The sequence below is a fragment of the Hydra vulgaris genome, chromosome 04 (assembly GCF_038396675.1).
Source record: "Hydra vulgaris chromosome 04, alternate assembly HydraT2T_AEP".
Lineage (NCBI taxonomy): Eukaryota > Metazoa > Cnidaria > Hydrozoa > Anthoathecata > Hydridae > Hydra > Hydra vulgaris.
Window position 1 is genome coordinate 40,920,732 of NC_088923.1, and position 8,179 is coordinate 40,928,910.

At 28.3% G+C, this 8,179-nt stretch overlaps 2 non-coding genes across 2 annotated transcripts; both read left to right on the forward strand.

Annotated features, from left to right (window-relative positions):
* The first annotated feature begins 365 nt into the window (after window positions 1-365).
* On the forward strand, window positions 366-437 carry trnap-ugg (transfer RNA proline (anticodon UGG)). Its single transcript has one exon. It is a non-coding gene; the product is annotated as a tRNA-Pro (tRNA).
* Window positions 438-6,027: 5,590 nt separating this feature from the next.
* On the forward strand, window positions 6,028-6,099 carry trnap-ugg (transfer RNA proline (anticodon UGG)). The gene has a single exon. It is a non-coding gene; the product is annotated as a tRNA-Pro (tRNA).
* The last annotated feature ends 2,080 nt before the right edge of the window (window positions 6,100-8,179 follow it).

Sequence of the window (8,179 nt, forward strand, 5' to 3'; positions counted from 1 at the left end):
TTTTTTCCTTGGGTGTCCGGGGCTACCCGACTTTCCCCTACGTTACGTTACATAGCAGCGGTAAAAAAAGTTTTATAAATATTCATTTTGAGCAAGCTTTGTTACGACGTGAAATGATGCTGGCACCATTAAAAAATAAATAACAAATTCCTATCAACTTGTTTCCAGGTACAAGTTTACTTGAGTAATTTCGGTTTTCAAATTAACTTTACTGTAGTTTCTTATGTACCTAAAGAAAAAAAAAACTGTTATATTAATATCAAATTTTTACTATATTGCAGCATATCGAAAGACTAACAGAAGATGTCACGGTTGAATAAACAATTTTTTTATTTTCTAAAAAAATGCATCTCTATCATTTTTGTGGCTCAATGGTCTAGCGGTATGATTCTCGCTTTGGGTGCGAGAGGCCCCGGGTTCGAATCCCGGTTGAGCCCATTTCTTTTATTTGCGAATCTTATTCAAATAAAAGTTTTGCATCAGATATTTTAATAATACTCTTTTGAATATCTCTTTCATCGCTATTTGTTATTCATAAGCTACTTTTGAGTTTCATTTTAAACACCAAACGTTGTCCCAAAGATAAATAATAAAGTATTGTTTAATGAAGTTTTAGTAGGAAAATTGAAAAGAAAAAAAATTTGGGTGTAAAAAGTAAACCAATATTCGAAAAAATTGTTTCCAGTTAACTTCTGAACAATTACGGTTTGTTTGGTAATGCATGGAACATAATTGGGTACCGAGAGCTAAGTATGAAATGAATTACTAATGTATATCTTTCAAAAAGAAGTGGAAAAGAAACTTCTTTTGCAGAAGAAAAAATGGGTGCAACTATTTTTAAAAGATAATTTGAACGGCATCTTTTTCCTTTACATGCAGTTAAGGAAAAATATGGGAAGAATGTAGTTCAGAGAAGGTTATTATTGAATAGCCTGATAAAACTGCATAAGAGCAGAATATATTTCTACAATATATTCTACAATATATTTCAGTATATATTTCTACAATATCACATGTATCGTTCTTGAGACTAAAACCGCCATAGGTGTTCAACCAACAGGGTGACATGTGCTTGTATGAAACACCGAAATGTTCAATTTGAGGTTTGTAAATCTAATATGAAGGCTGTTTTAAATGAAAAAAACTGCTGAGGATATAATCATTTGTTTGTTTTTTTCGCAAAGTAACAAATGAGAAATGCACTTTTAAAAATGTGTATTATGTAAAGACATTTGTAATGGTTTTACAGAGTAAGTGTATTGTTAATCTAAATAATATTTCTGCTCATAAAATCAAAACACTCAAAAGTAAAATGTCAATTAGAATATCAAATATAACTAGATTGATAAATTTGCACCGATTAACTTGATGTAAAGAAAGCTTAACATCTTTATACGCAAGGTGTTAAAGTTGTTTTGAATTAGCTCAGTAAACCTGAAGTTTTCGTTAGTGATAATTTTGCTGCCGGAGATCCTGTCGAACAGTGTGCCCAGAATATTTTTTTAGGAAAAAATTCATAACTCTGTTAATTATTTATGAAACCGTTAACTATTTACATCTAAAAGTAACGGATTTTTATATAAATCCAGATCATACTTAAACAAAAAAGCCTTAACTCAACCTTATTACTCATATATTCACACGTATATAAATTATGCCAACATAGCTTCGGGAAGCACCGAAAAAAGTAAGTTGAAATTGTTTTTATCGCCGTCAGAAGCATGCGATCCGATTGATTACTTTTGCGGATCGTTTTACTCATTTCAAACCATTATTTATGGAGATGAAAATAATTATTATTTACGAGCTCAATGTATATAACAGGTCATGCTTTATTTACATAAGGAAAAACGATTTAACTTTACCTATCTTTAAAGTCTTTTTTTTCTCTAAACCCGTTTAATAAATATTTTCTGAGAAATAAAAATTGTGTATATAAACCAACTTGCAGAACAAAATTTAATAAATTTTGCATTACATTTCGAGCACCATATGTTTGGAATAAAATTGTTATACCTTGTTTTGATATATTCAATACATTTCCGATCTTTAAAAGTAAACTTAAAAATTTTTTTAATCTATTGATGATATATTTAAATACTTTTTATAACCACGTATTTGTCTTTTTAATTGTAAGACTGTTGTATTTTTTCTTTCCTAATATAAAGAGATGTCTTGCTATATTTACTTTGTATGTATGTATATATATATATATATTTATATATATATATTTATATATGTATTTATATAACGGGTTATAACTAAAAAACGGTAATAACTTTGAAGTGTCATAACTCCCTTGGTTCAAGAGATAAAACTTAGTTTAAAATAGAAAAAATAGTATAATACTTGGGCAGTTTGTTTGCATATTAAGTTTTTTCAATCAACCGTTGCGTTTTACATAGTCTTATTGGGGCTTTATTGACTTCGAAAGGCGCTGTACAAAGGGTTTTTCCATTTTTGAAAGGCATTACTTAATTCTGTTGCGCAATTTTTTGAGATAATCAACTTTCCAATTATTCTCATACACTTTTTATTTTAAAGTACTCCAAAAATCTTCAATTGGATGACATTCAGGCACATTTGCAGAATTATCTACCGCAAATGTGCCTGAAATAGCCGACCGCATTTCGTTCGAGTTGTCTCTATATGGCCATAAGTTCTTAATGGAATCTTCTTCTTCTTTGACCTGATTAAAAACCTTGTTTTTAATGTTTTGCTGGTATATACTTGGTGCACTTAAATTTCTGAGCTGCTTGTGTTTGCAATATGCCGTCTTTGTGGTCAAACATTGTTTTAAGTCTTTCAATGTTCTTTTTTGTCTTAATTTTAGCAATCCTACCATTTCGAGGGACTACCTGGTGCCCATAATTATTTTCAGCGCATTGAATAATGGTATAGATCGTTTTAATTGAAATTTTTTCAGCAAGAAATTGATCAACTGTTACTTTTCCCTCTAAATCGATTTTTCAAATAGAAGCTATACAAACGTTCTCGACGGGATTCTTGTTTTTCTTTCTAACAAAAAATAAATTTAAGTTTTGTAGAAAATTGAAAATGCTGCAAACTAGGTAAGATTGCAACCATAATTATATTACTGTTATATAACTTTGTCATCAAAGTCATTACATTTTTAGTTACAACACGTTATTTGCATATTTATAAATTCTTACAATAAGATCTGACTTTTTTAATTATATATAACATTTGTGGTTTGATTTATATTTTGAATTTATATCACAATTTATTGTAATTTTTTAGTCTCCTTTATTTATTGATGTATAAAACTTCTAGAAGGTTCTAATGATAAAATCATTATGATCTTCTTACAGAAGCTTCATTTGTTTATTTTTGTAAACAACAACAAAAATGTAAAAAAAAAAAAAAATATATATATATATATATATATATATATATTTATTAAATAGCCTCACTATCCTTATAACACAACAAGCTTCTGGCTGACTAAGTTATTTTGAGATTACATTGATTCTGAGGTACGACTTATAATGTAATTACTTATGGGTAATTACAAATTTACTCTAATTACGACTAATATATGAGTAATATAACTTTTGGAAAATGATATTATATCATATTCCAAATCAAGTATATTTGAGTTCAAAGTAGTTTAATATTAAATACAAATATACATCAGTCTTATTGATTTTATATGATTACAGAAAACATTCTCGAGTCATCATTTTTTCCTCGCTAAGGGTATTGTTCACATCTACTTTACATACCTTTTGTGGTATGTTCAAGTTTTCCTCATTTTCTACATTGCAAAAGTCTTATTTGACTGGCTTTTTTACTTTTATTGGATGTGTTCTTATTATAAGTCTGAAGTAAATGTCATGTTGTCACAATGTCACAATGACATATGTTACCCTAAAACTTTTTCCTGATTTAAGTTTTTATCAATGGTGAACCAATGTAGAATACATACTATGTCATTGGCATTACTTCTGGAACAGTTGCTATATTGGAAAAAAACTTAAACCACTTTCAATAAGTAAACCACTTTCAATAAGAATAAACTGAGTTTTATTTAAAATGCTTCTTTACAATCTTCCTAGTTTCCTTTTCTTTGACTAGAGTAACAGGCATGCCAAAATTAATGGGATTGGATTAGTCCAGATTACTTGGTTTTTTGAATCTTTAATTTTAAGGGGACGCCAAAAGAAACAAATATACTTTGTTCCCTTTAAGTCTATAATTTGAGGATCAGAAAACTAATGGCGATAGTTGTGATTTCCATAAGCATGAAGTCTAAATTTACCCTCTACATGTACGAAATGTAAATGTAAAGGGTAAATTTTAAATTTTGTTTTGAAAAAACCCGGATATATCAACCCGGATATATCAACCCGGATATATCAAGCAGAGACTCAACAGTATCTTTGATAACACTGTTTATGGGAGATGAAGTCTTTTTGATTGTGTAGCTCCCCTATCTATTATATCAATTATGAATGATGGTGATGCTGCTGCAGGTGAATTCCCAGACAGTTTTATCGCAAACTCCTTTCTCCAAATTTCCAATTCGAACACAAGTTTCCAATTCAACTACACTTTTTTTTTTATACAATTCATCCACAAAGTTATTTTGTTTCAACTTTAAACATTTTTCTATATGCCTTTTAATTTGCTTTAAAATTTTCTTGATATTTTCTTTTTCATCTTTTAAAGTTAGATTATATCTCAATTTGATTGTTTTTGAGAAGTTATCAAAGATATTATTGGATCGTCTGTAAAAAGTGAATTCATAATCACGCAACTAATAAACTTTATTTTTAAATTTAAAATGATTTAAATAAATAATTTTTTTATACCTTTCATTAAAAACCGATTTCAAACTCACTAAAAAAAAGTCAATGAATTGAAACATGTCAAAACATGGCCACAAATTGAAATATCTCAAAAAGATTCTTTCTGAGGACATTGTTTGCAAGATATCACAAGCACCTCATCAAACTAGAATTAAATGACGTACAGTTCTGGAATTTTCGGAGAGTGATGACATCGAAAACCTGTGACATCGCTGATTTTCTTGATTTTTTATGCTTTTTATTTATTAGAAACTCAATAATTTTATGTTAATGTGTTATAAAAACTTATTTTTCTCTTTTATTAACAATGTGTAATAAGTGTCTCTAATCCATAATAGAGACTAAGTGTCTCTAATCCATACCTAACTGTTATTGAGCAGCAAGTTAAATTTGTAACATATTAAACAAGTAATAGAATACATAAACATGTAAACATGTAATAGATTGAGTATTTGGAGTACGTTACAATAGAGTGATAGTACTAGAGTGGCTCTTAAACTAACTGATCATCTAAATGAAAGTTGAAGATCCATAGCACTGAAAAAAAAATTTATAAACATTTGTTTCGAGCGAGCTTTGTTTAATGATACTGGCACTATTAAAAAATTGTTAACAAATTCCTATCATTTTAATTCCAGGGCAAATTTACTCGAGTAATTTTGGTTTTCAAATTAACTCTACTATGGTTTCTTATGTACCAAAGAAAAAAAAACAGTCATACTAATTTGAAACTTTTATCATTATAATATTGAAATAGTTAATAATCAAAATAATTAACCACGTAAATGTTATAAATTAAAACAAATACCAAGGTAGAGTTAATACATTAGACCAGGTTGTCAGATGCTACTTAAGTTGCCGAAAGAGTAACCATTGTTGATTTATAATTTTTTGTAATCTTAAATATTGCAAAATACAACGTTATAGTTTTATTCTTCTTAATTTATTCCAAGTTTAAAGCCCTTATTGTAACTTTATTTTCTCCAAAAAGGTAAAGCTAAATATGAAATTGCTAGATGTCTGTAAACTTGAAATGTTTTTGAGACTTATGAATGTCAAAGACTAGATTACCACTTTCAAGTAAATGCAATGCTCCATTCAATGATTTGCAGCATATCCAAAGACTAATAGAACATGTCACGGTTGTATAAACAATTTTTTATTTTGTAAAAAAACGCATCTTTTTAATTTTTATGGCTCAATGGTCTAGCGGTATGATTCTCGCTTTGGGTGCGAGAGGCCCCGGGTTCGAATCCCGGTTGAGCCCTTTTGTTTTCTTTATAATTCTCAGATAAATAAAAATTTTGCGTTTAATTTTTTCGTAATAGTTTTATAAATTTCAGTTATGCAAATATTTAAAAATTCTTTAATTTTTTTATAAGTGTAAAAACACCTTTTAAAATTACTTTGCTCTGATTACAATGAACATTGTTAAAAAAGTCAAAAGCAATTCCACAATACAAAACTTATATATTTAAAACGATCGGACAAAAATAACATTGGCAAACATCACAAAAAGACAACAATTTCAGTGGGGCTAATAAGTCGTAGGATTGTTAGTAGCTCGTTACCTAAAATGTTTTTGAATAATGATTGTTTTTTTAGATAGATAGTAAAATACTTAGACATTTAGAATTTTATTGGTTGTATTTTATTGGTTTTATTTTATTGGTTCTATATATTTCTCTCTTAAAAACAAAATAACAAAATAACTATTATTATTATATTTACTCAAAATAAATTTTTTTATTAATTCATTTTTATTCGCTTTGTGATATCTATTGCCAATCAACTGCACCTTTTTGGGCAAAGAATTCTTTGAAGGAATCGCTTACATTTTTTTAGTGTCAGTTCTGTTATTTTATGTACTGCTATAACAGCTAAACCATTTACACTTGGCCCCCTATTTCTCCTATCATCAAGTTATATTTTATTCGGTTCATCCTATTTAACATAGTTTGAAGGGCAATAATTATTATTGTTATTTGTATTTTCAATTATAATAAAATGTAAAGCAACTACAGCATTTGTGGTTGCAGTAACGTTTTCAGTATTACCTATAATTTGCTTTTTGAAAAACACGAAATTTATTTAAAACGTTATCAAATGAGTTTTGAATAACTCGTCGCGCTCTACTAAGTCTGTAATTAAAGACAAGTGTTTCATAGTGTCTCTTTTCAATATAAATGTGTCGTCTACAATGAAAACATAGGGCATAATTTTTTGAGAGATAGTAGATATGTTGGCATGGCACTCTATGTCAAATTCCAATTAATTAATGTTAAAGGAGACATTCAAAAAGATTTGAAAAAAAATCTCATGATCATAAAGTGCTAAATTGTTAGAAAAACTTTATATTGCCTTCTTAACTTTTTTCGTTGTAAATCTTCTTGTCCGAAAACGCGTTTTTTTTTTTCAATTTTCCTCTTTGCAATAAATATTCATGTATAACTTTTTGACTAGAAGTAAAAACTCAACTTTTCCACAGCTATTTAATTGCAAAATAGTACTACTTTTGATGAAGCAAAAATCGGTTTTGTTTTGATTTTGAGATTGACACATTATCGCGGCACAAAATTTTGATTTATCTTCGTATGTGGAGCAGCGAAAAAAATTACATGCATGGATTTTTTTCGCCTAGTGTAGACAGCCTTAAGAGCAAAAAAAATTGCGAGAACCTGGGCTAGAACAGTTGCGAAGACAAATTTGGAAACAAGATTGATTGGAATAAAAACAAGAATAAACAAAGATTACCAAGATTGAAATAAAAACAAGATTGGAAAGAATAAAAACACAAGACCCTGCGCATAAAAAGCTAAAAATTACTTATTTTTTTGATATACTGAACCATATTGTATGGATTTTGCTAAATTAAAGTCACTTTTTGAACGCTTAATTAAAAAGTGTGAACTTCGCTCAATTAAAAAGTGTGAACTAGCTCCAATGAGTTGCTTGCAAAATGCATGCATGTAAAAAATCAGAACCTAAATTGCGAGAACCAGAACAGTTGTAATAACAACTTTGCTGACCTTAAAAAATAACTTTTATTGTTTTCAAAAACTAAAACAAAACTGCATATTTAGAAAAATTCTATCAAGCGTTAATGACGATAAAACCAACATCAACAAATTGAGAACGAACATTTTTTTTAGCATCTAATATCTGACAAGAATTCCTTCTAAATTATCTTTGAGTGCATAATTTTTTTTAGTGAAAAATAATTGCTCTGGTATGTAATAAACACTTATACAAGTATTTATACCTATACAAGTATTTATTTTCACTTACGTAAGTATTTTAATTTAGTTTTTTTTTTTTTTTGCTAGTATATTTAAATGCATTTTATT